Source organism: Hyperolius riggenbachi, chromosome 6 (assembly GCF_040937935.1).
Source record: "Hyperolius riggenbachi isolate aHypRig1 chromosome 6, aHypRig1.pri, whole genome shotgun sequence".
Classification (NCBI taxonomy): Eukaryota; Metazoa; Chordata; class Amphibia; order Anura; family Hyperoliidae; genus Hyperolius; species Hyperolius riggenbachi.
Genome location: NC_090651.1, coordinates 136,384,783 through 136,404,863, shown reverse-complemented (window position 1 = coordinate 136,404,863; position 20,081 = coordinate 136,384,783). Strand labels below are relative to the sequence as shown.

General features: G+C 46.4%; 1 long non-coding RNA gene across 4 annotated transcripts in view; it reads right to left on the bottom strand.

Moving 5' to 3' along the window:
• Positions 1 to 19,881, bottom strand: part of LOC137521127 (uncharacterized) — a 56,044-nt gene extending 36,163 nt beyond the window's left edge. For all 4 annotated transcript variants that reach the window (XR_011022046.1, XR_011022048.1, XR_011022047.1 and 1 more), the window contains exons 1-4: positions 19,701 to 19,881; positions 14,885 to 14,978; positions 11,668 to 11,760; positions 1,831 to 1,915 (exon numbers count right to left, since the gene is read on the bottom strand). This is a non-coding gene — a long non-coding RNA (uncharacterized lncRNA). The remainder of the gene's footprint in view (positions 1 to 1,830; positions 1,916 to 11,667; positions 11,761 to 14,884; positions 14,979 to 19,700) is intronic.
• Positions 19,882 to 20,081: the final 200 nt, after the last annotated feature.

Sequence of the window (20,081 nt, the reverse complement as noted above, 5' to 3'; positions counted from 1 at the left end):
AAAAGCACTTTTTCAAGCATTTTGCGATTTCCCTGTACCTTCCATTGAGCCAAAGTGCTCAGAAAATGGTACATGTAGATCAGTTTTCTAACTTTTTTTCAAGTTAAATTGAAAAAAAAAATTCTGTCAGGAAGGTTGGAAATTTTGATTTCATTTCATCATCAATGTGATGCGCGGACAACAGCGAGTTGGGGTCGGCAAGCACGGTGACCGGAAGTCATGTAAGTCTATGGTGATGTAGCTTTTTTTTTAACATTTTCTGCGTTTGTGCTGAGACGCGCATGCGTGGAAGCATATTTTTTCAATACACTTCCGTGCAATTCTAGTTTCGGGCCCAGGAAGTACCTCGCAGGTTGCGGCTTAGCTTCCGATTGGAGGAAGCTCACGGAGGTGGGGACAGAAGCGGGCAGAGAGCACAATACGTTAAATGAGAGAATTTAAGTTTTCACTAACTATATATATATATATATATATATATATATATATATATATATATATATATATATATATATATATATATATATATATATATATATATATACACAGGCTCTTAAATTTCAGCGTAGTTCTCAGCTGAGGTGGTTGGTCATAGTTGCCTCTGCTGAGAATCTAGGGTATGTCTGGTGGCCCCAATGCATCCCTGAGAGATCTATAGTGCCAGATTGTCTCAGCTGCCTGCATTGTTCTGCTTACCACTCCTGCTTGAAGCCACTCTGCCATGTCCCATGCTATTGTCCCGCCTCCTTTTCCATAGCAACAGAATGCATCAATAAACTGTGGTCTATCCATGTGTCAGTACAGCACTCATCCCTGAACGGTCGCCTGGGGGATCGAGTCCCATTCCCTGCAGGCAACAGTATGTACATATGAATGCACCTTTAAAGCAAACCTGTGTCAAATGTTCTTAAAAATGTAAATCTATGTACAGATAAAAGAAGTGATAATTAGGAGATACCCGTTATGCATTTCCTATTTTTGTGGCCTACAGGTTTTTATAATTAATATTTTAAATGTCTAATGAGTGCAGGATGTCTGTACCCCAATGTTCACCTGAGATCTTACATAAAAGAATGAGGAGAACCCAGGGCCAAAATGTATTAAAAAAATAAAATAAAAATTATATATATAATAATAATAATAATAATAATACTAGCCTAAGGAGAGGGTATCCTCTGCATCCTAATGAGGCTTCCTTGCTGTCCTTTGATCCGCCAGCTGATCGGGGCCTGCACGCTTTTGGCATAAGCAAGGCCACACCTGCACAGTAGCATGGAGCTGCTTGTGCATGAGCGGGTTCGGCTTAGACAGGCGTGGCCACTCTTTTGCCTCAAGAAGAGAGCAGCCCTGGTCAAATTACTGACAAGCCCTCGTCAGAGAACTTAGGAGGGTCTGTGCTCGGCCCCCAGGGGGAAGGATTAGGATCCAGAGGCTTCCCTCTTCTTAAGTATGCAATTTTGTACCCGAGCGTACGAGAGGAATTGGCGCAGGAGACTTGGGCGCTGGATACAACCTGTATGGCTTTTCCTGCTTCTGCAAAATTCTCATCGATGTTAAATACTATTCCCCCTCCAGGCCACCATGGATAGTGGGGAATGAAATAATTCAGCTTCCAGCAGTTGCTGGAGGCCCGAATTATAGTGTTTTATAAGTAACTTCAGCTCACTGCTGCGCCCAAGTCTCCTGCTCTGGAATGAAATTGTACCCAAGTTTCGGCTCAGGTATACTTTAAATCTTACATTCACAGGGGAAGGTAAAGTTTCTTGGGTACCTGTCCTTTACATTTGCTCTTTGCACTGTTTCATTGATTAAAGCAAATGTCACAGATCCTACCTGTGTGCAGTAGATGATCCGCTCCAGTATGGTAGAGAAGTTTAGTCAGTAATCAGGTGTGTGCTGCCAACACTGCGTCATTATTCTATATGTAAAACACAGAGTGCAGAAAGCAGGTCAGTTAGCCACCACTACTTGCTCTTAGATTCCTGAGATATTCCAACTTCCTACCTAAAGGTGCCCATTAACCGTACAATACTTTTTCTCGGATGTGATCATGCGATCTGATTTTTTTAAAGATCAAACTGTATAGAAAACCACCCAGTATGTGGCGAAAATCAACATAAGACAATTCTATGATTAATTGGTATACAGAATTTTGTCTATATGAATGTTTGATTTTACAATCGAAACTGAAGAGAGAAAGCACACTAATAAATCAGTTTATGGGAACAATCAATAATTACCCACCGATTACTTGTGATCATTAGATTTGCTGGGATCATATCTAAGTAAAATATTGTACCGTTAATGGGCACCTTTAGAGGACACAAACAAGAAGTGGCAATATCTGAGGAATGGGATCTGACAGAGACAAAGTAAAGGTAAGTAGCTAATCATGCTACAGAGAAGAACATACAAACAATTTTTATTTAAAGTAAACCTAAAGCTTAAAAAAAAAACAAAAAAAACCTCATACTTACCTCAGTAGGGGGGAAGCCTCTGGATCCTGATGTTTATGACACCTTTGCTGCCAGCTGTGTCCCTCTTCCTCTGCATGGCCACGCTCCCCTCAGTGTACAAGCAGGGGCACATGGACGGCCATGCCTGTGCAGTAGCACAAAGCTGTGCATGCACGAAGATAAAAGCTGTGCATAAGTGGCTCCGTGATACTGCATAGGCGCCGGAAGTACTGTGAGCCTGCACCTACGTACACAACTACAGGCACCTGCGTACATGGAGGGGAGCACAGCCGAAAGGCTGTAGGAGAGGGCCTTTGGAAGATCAGGAAAGCCTCAGAACCATCTAGAGCAGGGGTGCCCAATAGGTGGATCGCGATCTACCGGTAGATCGCTACTGCCCATTTGGTAGATCGCGGCCATTTGCCCGCGTCACATTAAATTTTGAGGTCGGCAGCTGTCAGATTCTGCTGCCGGTCAATCGGAGGAGGCAGAGAGGATAGGTAGCCAATAGGAGAAAGGCGGTGGAGGAAGCCGCAACGTCATAGCTGGGGCGGCACTGGGCACACTGCATCCACGCACGTTGCCTGCCGCCCCCTTCACCCAAGCGTTCCTTTATCCGCCCATTTGCACTCCAACCGCGGCTGAAGGAGGGGAGACCAGGACAAGCCCCAGCCACCCCGCTGGAACTGGAGGGAGGTAAGTGGCCCAGACCCCTGCACCTAGCTATATATACACTGAAGGCAACTACACCTAACCATGCTGTACCTGGCTACCTATACAGAAGGCCACTACACCTAGCTATATATACTGAAGGCACCGACACCCAACCATACTGTACCTGGCTACCCATACAAAAGGCCACTACACCTAGCTATATATACACTGAAGGCACCGACACCCAACCATACTGTACCTGGATACCTATACAGAAGGCCCCTACACCTAGCTATATATACACACTGAAGGCACCTACACCTTACCATGCTGTACCTGACTACCTATACAGAAGGCCCCTACACCTAGCTATATATAATGAAGGCACCTAACTACACTATACCTAGCTATCTATACTGAAAGCACCTATACCTAGCTACCTAAATGTTGGTAGATCTCCTGGACTCGGCAAATTTTAGAGTAGCTCGTAAGCCGAAAAAGTGTTGGCACCCATGATCTAGAGCTTTCCCCCTACTGAGGTAAGTATCGAACTTGCGTTTTTTATGCGACTTCAGGTTTATTAAAAAAAAAAAAAAAAAAAAAAATGGGGAAAAAATAAATAAATAAATAAAGAAAAAGAAAAAAGGTGATCCAGAGTTCAGGACACTTTAGAAACAGCTATTGCCCCTTTTACAGTCCATTGCCCCGTGCTGGTCTGCTGATAGCAATGAAGCACTGAACCCCTTCCAGACAGTTTTGGTATTGTTTGGTTTCATTCAGGTCAGTAACAAAACAATGAAAGGAAGAGCCCTGTGTTACACTATTTATAATCACATCAGCCAGAGAGGCTCTTACTGGCCCTCAACTTGAAGAAACACTTACACTAGTCCTGGGGAATCTTTTGGGAGGGGGGGGGGGGGGGGGGATTCATACGTTCACTACTCGTTACAAATTCCAGCACCTCTTGGTTGATTTTGCATGGGTACGGCATATATACTAATGAGAAGAACTCCCACAGCAGCACTCCAAAGAACCTGTAACAGATTGGAAGTCTTAACTATACTTTTATGGCCTAAAGACTAATATTATGTAAAGCAAACTTGACCTATTTTTTCCTTGCTTAAAGTGGAGCCCGCTCCCCCACCATGTATGAGCAGGACAACTGTACTCTTACACAAAGATGAGCGCAGCCACAAACTTTCAGAGGGTCCCTGCAACTGTGATGGTCTCAAAGAAAATGAGGGAAGTTTCTGGAGAATCCAGTGGCTCACCTCTTCTTAGGTAAGTATCTCCAGTATTGGACATCTCCAGTGATCTTTGAGAATCCACAGGGAATAGCATAAGCGAAACCGTTAATGTGGACTGGATTTTTTAAAGATTGTCTTTAAAAAATCCAAAGGTTTTGGGACTGCAGTCACATTTTCCTTTTGAATAAACCTGGGTTATCCTGGAGTTACCACACACTGGGTCCGTATGGACAAGCCCTATAAGTACATAGACATACAAGCGTATCACTTGTTCAATATAAATTCTAAAATAGATGAACATGGAATCACATAGTTATGTGTTTTCCTCAGATGGGGTTACTGATATAGCTATACAGTGAAAGCTGCTAGATATGGAGGTCTTTGCTGATCCCTCACACTCCTGGCGTCGCCTATCAGAGTATGGTGTAGCTATTCCATACAAAATGCACAATCAGACCCCACTGACACTGAAAGATGCACTCCAAAAAACTCCTATCATAAATGTAGGGGACTAGTAGCCCAGATATGGAGTTCTCAGTAGGTAACAGTGCATACATTCAGAATGGCAAAGGAGGTATATACAAAGTGGATCGTGCTCTATAGTACAAGTGCTGTAATATGAATCATTTATGATAGGAGTTTTTTGGAGTGCATCTTTCAGTGTCAGTGGGGTCTGATTGTGCATTTTGTATGGAATAGCTACACCATACTCTGATAGGCGACGCCAGGAGTGTGGGGGATCAGCAAAGACCTCCATATCTAGCAGCTTTCATTGTATAGCTATATCAGTAACCCCATCTGAGGAAAACACATAACTATGTGATTCCATGTTCATCTATTTTAGAATTTATATTGAACAAGTGATACGCTTGTATGTCTATGTACTTATAGGGCTTGTCCATACGGACCCAGTGTGTGGTATACTTTTCCCTGGTACTTTTCTCGGCTAGTGTTTGTTATCCTGGAGTTATTAAGGAAAAAAATTCCTTCTAGTGAGGATGCTGAATGCAGCTTCATTTAATAACCACTAATACACACACACACACACACACACACACACACACACACACACACACACCTTAGCAGCTTTCACTATGATCTGATATGTCACAGGTGGTGGCAGAAAATCCTAACCACTTAATGGCAGACAGTCAAAGTCCTAGTTATAGCTGTGTTTAGAAAAAGAAGCGTTAGTAGTCAGGGCCAGCGCTACAATACAGGCAAGTGGGGCAATTGCCCCCAGGCCCCAGAGTCCATAAGGGCCCCCCAAGCAAGTGGATCTTGGTCAGCCGCAGATATGCGGCATAAGTTGTGTGGGTAAGGAGGGTAGCCAGCAGCAGGCAGGAGCTCCCCGAGTGCTCTCCTCCCAATGTGCTGTGCGGTGGGCAGAGCAACAGAAGGGTCCCTGAGGGTACTACTCACCAGGGCCGTGCAGAGGCTCCTTAAGTGGGGGGTGCTCAAATTTTAAAAAAGGGGCCCTATTTCAAACGTGATGATCGTAATCTGGTAATTATGATGACTACATTTTCACAATTACATCTATGCATAAATTACGATTCTGAAATTATTATTATTATTATTATTGTTTTATAAAGCTCCAACATATTCCCTGGCGCTGAAATTCAATTGATTTTGTGTAATCCATTCATATCATATCAGTTAACAGCAGTTAATAGCAAAGCCCCCATACGTGCTGCCATCACCAGAATTGCTTTCACATCTCCCCCCAAGAAAGCAGCAAGTGGGCCTCTGAATATTTCTACCACCCTCCCTCCCCATTCTTTCCAAAGCAGCAATTGGCTTTAGCTGTGCTCAGACAGTATTTTGGGCGCCGTCAAAAGACTGAGGCCAAATTACTATAAAACAAAACAATAACATTTATATTGAGCTTTTCTCCTGTCCGACCAAAGCGCTTGAGCTGCAGCCACTAGAGGGCACTCAGTAGGCAGTAGCAGTGTTGCTGAGTCTGGCCCAAGGGCTCCTTACTAAATAGGTTCTGGCTTACTGGACAGGAGGAGCAAAGATTTGAACCCTAGTCTCCTGTGTCAGAGGCACAACCAGTACACTATCCAGCCACAGCAACAGCTGGCAGGCAAATTACGTCTTACCCCAAAGACGTGGTAAAAACAGGAAGATCTTTAGGCTCTGTGACTCTATCCCTGGCCTGCAGATCTGACAGCGGCGGGCAGCTGCCAGCCAAGGTTGCCAACCAAATTTTTACTGCCAACCAAATTTTTACTGACAAAAGACCCAAAAAACACAATTTTTTGGACCGACAGGAGTCAGAGGCAAAATATTAAGGAGAGTTGAAGGTGGAATTAAACTGTACATTATTATAATGTTTATTATTCCTTAGTATTTATATGGCATTGGCATCTCCTGCAGCACATTACAGAGTACATAGTCCTGTCACTGACTGTCCTCAGAGGTGCTCACAATCTAATCCTACTATAGTCATAGTGTAATGTCCTACCAGATTATTATTATTATTATTATGTAATTATATAGCACTGATATCTTCTGCAGCACTTTACAGAGTACATAGTCATGTCACTGACTGTTCTCAGAGGAGCTCACAATGTAATCCTACCCTAGTCTAATGTCCAACCATATAATTAATATGTATTTTTGTAGCTCTGACATTTTCTGCAGCACTGTACAGAGTACATAGTAATGTCACTGACTGTCCTCAGAGGAGCTCACAAGCTAATCCTACCATAGTTATAGTGTAATGTCCTACCATATTATTATTATGTATTTATATAGCACTGTCATCTCCTTCAGCACATTACAGAGTACATAGTCATGTCACTTACTGTCCTCAGAGGAGCTCACAATGTAATCCTACCATAGTCATAGTCTAATGTCCAACCATATAATTATTATGTATTTTTGTAGCTCTGACATTTTCTGCAGCACTGTACAGAGTACATAGCCATATCACTGACTGCCATCAGAGAAGCTCACAATCTAATCCTACCATAGTTATAGTGTAATGTCCTACCATATTATTATTATGTATTTATATAGCACTGACATCTTCTGCAGCACATTACAGAGTACAGAGTCATGTCACTGACTCATCAGAGAAGCTCACAATCTAATCCTACCATAGCTATAGTCTAATGTAAGGTCACAGTACCCCATGAGATAGAAGAATCCATTAGGGGAAGAGGGGGTCACTAGTAATGGAAGTACAGTAGTAGATGAGTAGAGCTGGGGTCTCAGGCCTGCAGAGACCTCCCCTCCAGTTTTGTTAAATTACCAGACTACACAGGACCATGCTCCAGCCAGGGCACTATTTATTCTGTATACTGTGCTCATGTGGATTTCCTATGGGCATTGCTGACCCACTGGCAAATAATTAAAAACTGGAATGCTGATTTATTTCCCCGGCACCTTCCAATACATTTACTGGCCAGATGCATCAGCCGAAGAGACCGTGGAGTGAGGAATTATAGGAGATAATACTGCTCTCCTCAGGCTCATTGTCCCAGGAAATCCCAGACCTCAGTGTCATGTGAGGTGGGCACAGGGCACATACCTGCAGGAATGAGGATCACATTGTTGGTAGGACTAGTGGGGGCCATCCAAGCAGTGACATCACCCAGCAGACTGTGACTACATCTGCCAGGTGCAGCCTGTGATGTCACACGGAACATGGCCTGACTTCCCATTCCACGGGGACGAGCTGCAGTGACAGCTGCACACCTCTCAACTTTTGAAGCCAGCAAAGAGGCACATTAACATATGCCCCTGCCACACCTTTAGCCATGCCTTAATTGTACATATGGTGTACCACACCCTGGCATCTTATGGCCACCTTTCCTCCCACATAAAGTAAACCCTGGTGTCTGGTGGTCCTCTCTTGCTAGTTAGAACCAATTCTACAGATGGTACACTTCACAATTCGAGATATGTGATGCAGGGAAGGGTAACTTTTATCCACAAAAGTTTGGAATTTAACTGTGGGATTTTAATAAGATCACCAACACTCATGATCTCCCCCAAACAAAGGAGGCTCCCATAACTACAAAAAACTAAGCTGTAAAAATACCCACTGCAACCAGAGTTGCCACAGCCTATGGAACGCTTTCAGTCAAAACACTGTCTGAGTAGCTAGTAATGTCCCTACCTGCAAAGCACCCACCAGGGAAAGCAACTGCACTGACAGCAGATGGAGAGGGCAGAGAGAACACATGGACGCTGGAGATGGGAGGAGCTGATTGGCTGCTGGTCTCTGCTCTCTGGTTAGCTAGCCGGACTGCACTTGCACATTGAAGCTGAATGCTTTTGTTTGATCTGCCCTGTGCAGTGTGTTTTATCAACAGGGAAGACGTGTGAGCTTATCAGTTTGTACAAACAAATTTCCACAGATATATACAGTCTCATATCGTGACACTCTCCTTCTAGCATTCCTTCCATGTGCATTTGGGATGTACAGTGAGTGAGTGTAGCTGTTCCGAGGATGCAAGCAAGGAGGGAAGAAGGAGGGCGGAGCATCCACACAGCTCTGACCAATCACAGAGCCACAATTTGGTGCTGACTGGGGAAAAAGAGACGGGCACTGGGGGACAGTGCAGAGCTGGCCTCAACATTAAAACAATGTCAATTTTTAACCACCCTGGCGTTCTGATTAAATCGCCAGGGTGGCTGCGGGAGGGTTTTTTTTAAATAAAAAAAAAACTATTTCATGCAGCCAACTGAAAGTTGGCTGCATGAAAGCCCACTAGAGGGCGCTCCGGAGGCGATCTTCCGATCGCCTCCGGCGGCAAGAGATAACACGGAAGGCCGCAATGAGCGGCCCTCCGTGTTTCGCTTCCCTCGTCGCCATGGCGACGAGCGGAGTGACGTCATGGACGTCAGCCGACGTCTTGACGTCAGCCGCCTCCGATCCAGCCCTTAGCGCTGGCCGGAACTGTTTGTTCCGGCTACGCTGGGCTCGGGCGGCTGGGGGGACCCTCTTTCGCCGCTGCACGCGGCGGATCGCCGCGCTGCAGCGGCGATCAGGCAGCACACGCGGCTGGCAAAGTGCCGGCTGCGTGTGCTGCTTTTTATTTCGTGCAAATCGGCCCAGCAGGGCCTGAGCGGCAGCCTCTGGCGGTGTTGGACGAGCTGAGCTCGTCCAGACCGCTCAGCAGGTTAAGTACATGTGTCCAAATAACGCTTGGCAACCTTGCTGCCGGCCATTAAGTACTTTCCAGGCACTACAAAAAGGAAGTTCAGTGTGAAGGGGCCACATTAGTGGATCTTACAAAAAGGGGGGTGCTGGAGCATCCTCAGCACCCCCCTCTGCACGTGCCTGCTACTCACCTGTCAGCGTCTTTGGGAAGTCCAGAAAGTCTTCTCCACTTCTTTCAGTCACAGCGTCTCCTCTCTGCTACTATCTAGTGGCGCCTCAGTACTGCACCACTGGAGGATTCTGAGAAGAGACGCCGTGACTGTGTGAAGTGGAGAAACCTTTCTAGACTTCCCAACGACGCTGATAGATGAGTAGTATCCTGGTCCTTTTGTTGCGATGCCCACCACACTGCATATGAGGAGGCGGCAACTCAATCCAGGGGACACCTCTAGCTATCTTGATGGGGAGCTAACTAATCATGTGGGGGGCACATCTGGATACCTCTATTGAAGGGGGGCTACCTATTTATGGGGGCACATCTAGTTATTTACACTGGGGGGGGGGGGACTACCTAATCATGAGGGCACATCTAGCTATCTATTCTGAGAGGGGGGCTGCCTAATCCTGGGGGGCACATCCATCTATATTGGGGAAAGGGGGGCTACCTAATCATGTGTGGATGGGGACACATCTGGCTAACTCTACTGGAGGGGGAGGCTATCTATTTATGGGGCACATCTATCTATACTGGAGGGCTACCCAATCATGGGGGCACATCTAGCTATCTATTCTGGGCTACCTAATCCTGGGGAACACTACTGGCCATCTATACTGGAGGGGGGGGGGCTACCTAACACTGGGGAGCACAGCTGGCCAGTCTGATGGAGACGGGGGGGGGGGTTCCATCAGTGGTTGGGGAAGGAGGAGGGGTCAAGGCCCCCCCCAAGTTACTTTTGCACTGGGGCCCCATTGGAGCTAGAACCGGCCCTGTGGGTAGTGAATAAATGACATCAGTGTATTAGTTACCAGGAGTCGGTCTTGGAGGTAAATATTCCTTCTACAAAGGCTTCAGGTGGCATCCACTTAAAGTGGACCCAAATTAAAAATATAAGATTTCAGAAATAAAATCTATTTTCTAAATAATAATAATAATAATAATAATAATAAATAGCAGCCTTTTTTCAGCTGCATGATGACAAATATAAAATATTTTACATTTATTGGAGGAACCCCTCCCTTCCTTCCAAATTGCCAGGGAAAAAAATGGCAAACTGGTGGAGTAGTTGGTGTCCGGCAATGGAGGAATTGCTAATGGCTGCCCCCAGTATAATCCTAGTTGAAAAGAGAAGGGTGAAAAGCATGCACTGAAATGCTCATAGGTTTGAAGGAGTGTTTATTTATCTTTGTATGTGTCAGAGTGGTGCAACTAAATATTTTTAATTAAAAAAAAATTGTTTGGTTTGGGTCCGCTTTAACAGGCACTCCCTTTCGAGAGTAACTTGCTCTAAAGGAAAAAAAAACAAACAAAAAAAAAAAACAACCACACATCTTACGCATTTTCTGAGAGGGACAGCGAGATGGAAAAAATACTCCAGACAGAGCATTATAAAAAGGTTACATGGTACAATACAAAAAGACAGGCAGTTATGTAATTAGCTTTTCTCTTAAAGGGAAACCGAGGTGAGAGTGATATGGGGGCTGCCAAATGTATTTCTCTGTAAACAATGCCACTTGCCTGGCAGTCCTGTTGCTCTTCTGGCATACGTAGTATCTTGAGTCAAAACTCTGAAACAAGCATATGGCTAATCCAGTAAAACCTGAGTCAGAGTACCTGATCTGCTGCATGTTTGTTCAGCGTCTATGGCTAAAATATTAAAGACACGGGACCAGGAAGACTGCCAGGCTACTGGTTTTGTTTTAAAAGGAAATAAATATGGCAGCCTCCATATCTTTTTGCAAAAGAGATATATCTTTATCTTATCCACAGATTAACTTTTTAGCAACTAGAAATTGCCCCAGAGGCTTCCCATGTCATCCTCAACCCCACCGCTGACCAGGGTCCTCTTTAGGCCCACACTTCCCTCCATGTACGAGTATGCACCTGTTTCATACTTGTGTTTACAAGCCCTAGTGGTAATAGTTATAAATCAGGATGGTACCACAGCGTAATACTCAGACTTTAGATTCTTACCTGTAAATGTCACATGCCATTCCAAAGTCAACTAGTTTGGCCACACGTCCACTGCTGGTGTGAGTCAGAAGGCAGTTTCGGGCCGCAATATCCCTTGTGGACAACAAAACCAGGTAAGTGCACTATGTAAAGGACTTTCAATCAGTTTCTCAGTTTCTCTGACATAACTGTATAGCTATTTACTTAAAGAGACACTGAAGTGGAAAAAAAAATATATGTGTAGTACAGCTAAGAAATAAAACATTAGGAGCAGAGATATGTGTCTAATATTGTTTCCAATACAGGAAGAGTTAAGAAACTCCTGTTATCTATGCAAAAAAGCCACTGAGCTCCAAGACTTTCAAAGACGCAGAGAGCTCCTCTTCTGAAGTTGTTATCTCAAGTGTCAGTCACTATTTTCTTTTTCTCTGCCAGAAGCCAGGTCAAAAGTTTGCTGGGCTGCTCTGTAAAAGCATTTAGAATGCTGAGTAGTGTATAAACTGCAAATTATACAATAAACTGAGAATGATAGAATGTTATAAAAACACTATAAAAACTGAAAGTAAAAATATGAGAATATTTTCTTTGCTTCTAATGTTCTAGTAATTATCCATACTACACAACCAATTCATTATATTACAATTTTTTTCCGCTTCAGTGTCTCTTTAAGAGGCCTGGCTGAATCTGGGGCCTAAGGCCGTATACTATATGCTTTAAAGGAGTTATCAGGCAATTATAAAGCAAAATAAGTGCTACTTACCGGGGGCTTTGTCCAGCCCCAAGCTCCCAGCATGTCCCTCGCTGCAACTCCTGTGAGGTAAATCTCGGCCTGAACTCTGTGTGATATAAACTTTGATGTCTGGCTTACCTACGACTACCCTTTTTCTGTACACTTTTAAATACTAAATAAATCCCAATTGATCGTCTTTAACCAAGTGAGGTGGTGGGTCCACGTATTATCAACCATATCGGTGGCCAATGTGGTTTGCATAGGCTGAGTGACCACTATTGAGCATGACCTGATGGTGATAAGTGGAAAAGTGTGATGGAGTGCTCCCCTCCTGTCTTTATGGTTTTAATTGGAGTTTTAATAGGGGATATCAAGCGGTTTTGTATTGCATATATTTGATAAGCACATGTAGAGCCTCCTGATTCAGTTACTATATTATAGTGGTTTCAAATTACAGAAGGGGGGTAGTTTACTACATCTGAAACCTAGCAGTTCAAGACAGGGCTGTGGAGTCGGAGTTGGAGTCTGAGTCGTGGTTTCAGAAACTGAGGAGTCAGGAGTCGCATGATTTTTGTACAAAATCCACAGCCCTGTTAAGTATTAGACTAAGGAGTCGGAGTCGAGGAGTCGGAGTCTGTGCAATTTTGGGTACCCGGAGTTGGAGTGGGAGTCGTGGTTTCAGAAACGGAGGAGTCGGAGTTGGAAGATTTTTGTACCGACTCCACAGCCCTGGTTCAAGAGGGTGCCGTCCACCCAATCACGTTAGCAGAATTTCCCTATGAGGTTTTCTGCTGGGTCCCTTAAAGTGAACCTAAAGTCAAATAAATAAAAAAAAAAAAAAAAAAAAAAAAAAAAGATTAACTCACCTGGGGTTTCCCTCAGCCCCCTGCAGCCAATCGGTGCCCTCGCAGCCCCGCTCCGATGGTCCAGGACCCGCCGGTGAACACTTCCGGTTTGGCCGTCACCGGCCGACAGGCATGGGAACGCGAGTGATTCTTCGCGTTCCCAGCCTGTATATCGCCCCCTATGCTGCTATTGCGGACCATCGGCGCGGGGCTGCGAGGGCACCGATCGGCTGCAGGGGGCTGAGGGAAGCCCCAGGTGAGTTAATCTCATTATTTTACTTGACTTTAGGTTTACAGTAAAGGTAACCTTAAGTCAAAAATAAAAAATGAGTTTTATTCACCTGGGGCTTCCCTCAGCCCCCTGCAGCTGATCGGTACCCACGTAGAGTCGCTCTGATGCTCCTGGACCGGCGGTTACTTCCGGGCTGGGAACGCGAGTGATTCTTTGCGTTCCCAGCTACAATAGCACCCTTCCTTGCCGCAATAGCAGTATAGGGGGTGCTATTGTAGCTGGGAACGCGAAGAATCACTCGCGTTCCCAGCTTGACGGCAGTGACGGCGAAACTGGAAGTAGGTCCAGGAGCATCAGAGCGACTCTACGTGGGTACCGATCAGCTGCAGAGGGCTGAGGGAAGCCCCAGGTGAGTAAAACTCATTTTTTATTTTTGACTTAAGGTTACCTTTAACCCCCCTGGCGGTATAAAAAATTCAGCCAGGAGGGAGCGCAGCAGTCTTTTTTTTTTTTTCTTATATCATGTAGCGAGCCCAGGGGGGGGGGGGGCGCGGCGTGACGGATACCGGCGATCGAGCGCGGGGCGGCGGCGATCGGTGTGCTGACGCAGCTAGCAAAGTGCTAGCTGCGTCCAGCAAAAAAAAAAAAATTAAACAAATCGGCCCAGCAGGGCCGGAGAAAACCTCCTGCGCGGCTTACCCCGAACTACCGCCGAGGTTACCGCCAAGGAGGTTAAACAAGGTGCTATTGCTCAGAGGGGAGCAAAGACCTGGACTTCAAGAGAGTACTGGGCAACGGGGAAGATCTGGAGGAGGACATGGGAAAACTCTGCAGGATCCATAGACTTCCCTCTTTATAGGTAAGTATCTGTGCTTTAGGTCACAATCCCATCAATGCGGCAAAGATGGAGGCCCGAGCATTTGCAGCAATATCTACAATATAAATAAAAGTTAGTACAAAGGATTTGTTCCCCCATTAAAGGATACCACAACCGAAGGGTTGTGGTAAAAATGATTGCAGCATGATTAGCATGTGACGCTCGGTGTAATGGAGCGCACACGCAGCACAGAGGGGTCAGCGTGCTTCTGAGTCTCGCACTGTGCGCCGGCCAGAAGTGAAGGGGGAAGGACATACTGCGCACACAGGGCGCAGTATGTCCGGGGCAAAGTTCAGTAAAGTCGCCGCACACCGGCATGTATAGAGTGAGAACGGCGGCAGATGGAGGGGGGCAGGAGGATGAGCAGGTATGTGCTGATTACTACCTACACAGTGCTGCAATCATTTTTACCACAACCCTTCGGTTGTGGTATCCTTTATCAATGCTCACCAAGTTTTGCAAATCAGGCCCACAGTGACTGAACAAAAAATAAATAAATAAAAATCCATCCAATGAGAAGTGGCAGTGGGTAAAAAGCAGTGCACCATACTTACCAAGCGATCCCTCACCAGGCGTCATGGTCAAGCTGTCGAAGGCCACCACTGCGCTGGGACTGGTCACCACAGGCTCTTCTTTCTTCATCCAGACCTGGGCAAATGATAAGTGGTGAGTCCAGAAAGCAGTTAATGTCCATGCTAAAGCCTGGTACACACACATGCAATTTTGATTGGCCAATTTTACTACTTCCATGTGGTATAAGAGCTTACCTGCACAATCTGTTCATACACAGTGTTCTCCCCAGGCCTAATTAGGTGGGCGGGCCGCCCGGGTGTTTTAAATCCCCGCCCGGCTGCCAAAAGTCAGGCAGGACTTTTTTTTAATACAAGCGCCGTAAGAGGGCTGCGTGACACACAGGCACTCTGGCCCTTCTATCCACTTTCCTTCCCACAGCACTATCTCCTTTTTACGGGATGGAGGCGTGGGGGGGGAGGGGCTTACTGGACATCCAGGGCGCACTGTGTATCTGTGCTGCAGGAGCCGGCTACGGGACGGCTACCCACATAGACTTGAAGTCGGCTGCAGTACCGGATGAGCTGAGCCCTGGGATGGCTACTGACACATGGAGGGACCAGAAGATGCACCTCAGCATCAAGGACAGCAAGGGAAGTCGACCACCAGCTGCACCGGGCTCCCAGCTTCAAGCACGAGACGCCAGAACACCGCTCATTGCAACCATGCAGTCGCACCACTTGGCTGCCAGGACGCAAGCTGGGGAAGTCGGAGGCTCGCTTGGGAAACAACACTGAGCCTCAGCAGCTGAGTGGCCGCCACACACGTTGTTGCGACCGCGGGCCCAGGAACCTCACTGCCTCACTCTGGCCACCCACGTGCCCAGCCCTCCGCATCGGAAATACATTGCTACTGTTTCCAGGTATGCAAGACCCCGCCTGACGCCATTCAGTGTGTGAAAGTGGGAACAGACCGTACCATTAGCACCGACTCCCCCTGTCTGCTGCGTAGAAGAATCCTCTGGCTAGTAATAAAGGTGCAGTTATTAGGAATATCTAGAATAATTGATTGTGCTGACAGCTGGGATCAGAGGCGCGCCGGGGCCCAGGGGGAGCAGGTCTGTGGCCTTTGCTTCAGCCAGACCCAGGGGGAAGGGAGAGGTCACCCAGCAAACCATCCAAAAGGTTTAATCATCTTATTTGAAGGGGGAGGGAACACCTGCAGCCTCTCATCTTACAGCCCCCGTGTATCATCATGCAACCCCCATGTGTCACGGTCACCATGCAGTCCCTCATCATACAGCCCCCCAGTGTCAACATCATCCATGTGTCACCGACTCACCATGCAACCCCTTATCATGCAGCCTCCATGTGTCATCGTGCAACCCCCATGTCACACCATGCAGCCCCCATGTGTCATCATGCAGCTGTCGCTGTGCAGACCCTCCTGTGTCGCTGTGCAGACCCTCCTGTGTCATCATGCATGACAAATCATGTGCATGATGGATGGGGCATATATGAGAGCATGCTGCATCATTAGGTTAATATCTGTCCATATGTAGCAGGACGTATATCTGTCATCAGGTGTATATTTATATCAGTATATACATCCACATCCCATATATAAATTTATAATATATAATGCACTGGCACACCTATCCATTGCTGGGCACTGAGCTCTGCACAGGTGCCATGGCTGGAGCTAGGCCCTTCACTGTTGAATTTTCTGGGGCCCTTCCGGCCCCTCGGCTGCTGGGCCCTGCTCCACCTGCATCTCACGCTAGCGCCCTGGTCCTACTTACTATGATGTCGAACAGCTGCAAGCCAGCCAAACTGACCACAACCACAATCCCATGGGGTCAAACTCTCACTTTTGCTGTCTTTCACCTTCTCTCTCTTCTTGCTCTAACTTTCCTCTCCTCCCTTTCTTCTCTTGCTCTGCTCTTTCCTCTCTTCTCTAAAAGTACCCCAATATACTACACTGCTCTGTGCTCAGTAATGTGCCCCAGTATATTACAATGCACTATATTGACCTTAGGGCCCTTTTCCACTAGCTGCGATCTGCTTCAGAAAGCGTATCGCAGCAGTTTTGCAGATCACAATGAGAACCATGATAACATGTTAATCGCCGTGCTCCTTTCCCACTAGCATTCGTCGTTTTTTTCTGAATCGCAATTGGTGGGCGATCGTGCTCCGTTCCCGGCAGCTATATGTTGCAATTGCGGGTAGTGGAAATTGTAGGTTTCGCGATTGCATTTCCTAGTGTAAAAGGGACCTTACTTCCCCACCCGGCTACTGTGTCATGCCACCCGGCTGAAAAGAATTTCTGGGGAGAACACTGCATACAATCCACAATCTGTTGACCTTCCTACTACATGGAGGTAGTAAAATTGGACAGTGATCTGCCAATCAAAATAGCATGTGTGTATGCACCCTAAGTTGCAGTGGATGAGGTGGGGGCTGCAGAAGCTATGTGCCGACTCAGACTGCTGGTGTGTCGGTATGCCCTAGATAGTTGGCTTCTCCTAAATGCCATAACATAACCATATTGTGTCACAGTGAGTAGAACAACTGGTGCACTCAACCACCTTACAGTTGCCATGTGCCTCGATCGATACAGCAGCTCCCAGGATCATCAATGGAATCAAAAGCAAAGGATCGGCACTGTTGTCCTGTTCTTTTGATAACATATTGTGACATCACGCTTGCTCCATGTTACTCCTGCACATTCGCAAAAGAACTTTCAGTCTCTGAAATAGCCGATTATCAGCTGATTTCAGGGACATGAGCATTTGCCCTACATTTTGTGCTGCCCTGCCTGGAAACCACACCTTAAGCTGTCTAAAGGTCTGCACCATTCTCTGTACGGATTGTAGAATTCTGCAGACGGACTGCTCCTTTCTGCGTACGCGCTGCCCATTCTCTGTACGGACTGCACCTTTACTTCAGTGCCACAGCAAGCAATAGAGCACTATGTATGGAGAAAGCTGCACTCCAAACAAGGAATGGTACAGTCCTTTATGCAGCTTTCAATGTGGCCTGCTGGCAGTGCAGCACAAAATTACAGGGCAAATGCGCATGTCTCCAAAACCAGCTGATAATCAGCTGTTTCAGACACTGCAAGTTCTATTGCACACGACTAACATGTTGCTAGCGTGATGACGCAATACACTTACAATCTTCTAGGACATACCAAGGAGGTAAGCTGAAGGGCAAAGGGCTTGAACATTTGGGCCAGTGTGCAGACACAGGGACATACATACAGCACCAGTAGCATTGAAGAGGGCAGCAGCAGTGACATACTGAGGGGCAGACCAGTGTTACAATGCCTAGCTTTAGGTAACAAGATGATGGCTGCAGCAGCTTTGCTCGAATTATAATCATGCTGCCAGAAAGAAGGCAGTAATGCCTAGAGATGGGGATGGAGCCTCCTACTAGGCAACAATAGGGAGGGGAGAAGCAGCCACATTCTAAGGGGCAGGCCAGAGGAGTACATTTTAAATCGGCGCCGTAGACTTGGGCGCAGGATACAGCGGTATATGGCGGATCCTGCTTCTGCACAAGTTTTTAATTTCTATTCCCCCTCCAGGCCGCCATGGATAGTGGGGGAATGAACTAATTCGGCTTCCAGCGATTGCTGGAGGACGAATTATTGTATTTTTTAAGCAACCCCGGCTCCGTCTTCTGACGGAGCCGACGTTACTCACTGAGCGCTGCAATAGGAGTGATTCCTATTGTAGTCTATGGAGGCGCCGGCTGCGCCCAAATCTAGCAGCGCTAAAAAGCACTGCTCCGAGGCCAGAGTACTCTAAACAGTTGGGCCCTGTGTACATCACATTAAAGTAGAGGGAGGGGCAAAGTAACAGGTAAAGTAAAAGGTGGCCACTAACAATCTAAATTCTAGTGAAAAATCGTTCAAGCGATCAATAAATTCTAATTGGAAAAAAAAATTGTTCACTACACCATCAACAGACCAATCTTTGCTTCCTATCACAACCAACAAGAAAAGCCAAATTTTGATTTGACAAACATCCAATCGGACAACTGATTTTTTTTTATTTTTTTTTATAATTGTTTGTAATCGAATGTGCCCATCAACAGATTATTTACAACCAATCCAATCAGAATGTCTGAGAGCTCAAACAATTTTTCCACTACAAATTGGATAGTTAGTGGCCTCCTTAGGGCGTAGCAGTGCTTTTCAGCGCTGCTATATTTGGGCGCAGCCGGCGCCTCCATAGACTTCAATAGGAATCATTCCTATTGAAGCGCTCAGTGAGTAACATCGGCTCCGTCAGAAGACAGAGCCGAAGTTGCTTAAAAACATAATAATTCGGCCTCCAGCAATCACTGGAAGCCGAATTATTTCATTCCCCCACTATCCATGTCGGCCTGGAGGGGGAATAGTAATTAAATCGGCCCGGACTTGTGCAGAAGCAGGATCAGCCATATACCGCTGTATCCTGCGCCCAAGTCTACCGGCGCCGATTTCAAATGTACGCTCCTTAGGGTGCATACACACATCCAAAATTGATTTGCCAATCACAAGCCACTTTTACTGCCTCCATGTAACATGACGGCCAACAGACTTTGAATGCTAAACACAGATTATGCAAGTAAGCTCAGAGTCACATACCACATGGCAGTGGTAAAATTGGAGTGTGGGTAGGCATGTGCACGCCTGAATACATAACTGCATGATGCACCTGCAGCAGTATATACAGCACGGCGCACTCCCTCATCTTTCCCTGTTGCACATAATGCCTCCCCTCCATCCACTAGCATGGCACAGCAATAGCAGATGGAGCAGTGGTCACGTGTCACTGCAGGTGCCATCCTCAGCGGTACACGTGAGGCCCACCTGCGTCACAGTAGCAGCTATGACGTCATCCTGGCACGCGACCGACCTCCTCGCAGACAGAGCAGCAGCAACGGCGGAGACAGACGTGCAACCCTCTCTCCGTATCCCCGACAGCTAGGAGCTCTCAGTCAGGCCCGACATACACCGGCTCCAGGAACAAGCAGCCATAGAGACCGGCTGTCCTGATAGTAGAGACGGCTACATCCCGGAGCTCCCCCTAGCGGCCGCTCGTAGAAATGACACTTTGAAGGTAAAATAGATGCCATAGAATTAGATTTCTGAGAGCAGAAATCAGTTTCTGGCGGTTTGACGCTCATCCTGGGCTGATATTACTTAAAAAAAAAACGGATGTAAATTCCTTGTGGTAGCAATAATACGTGA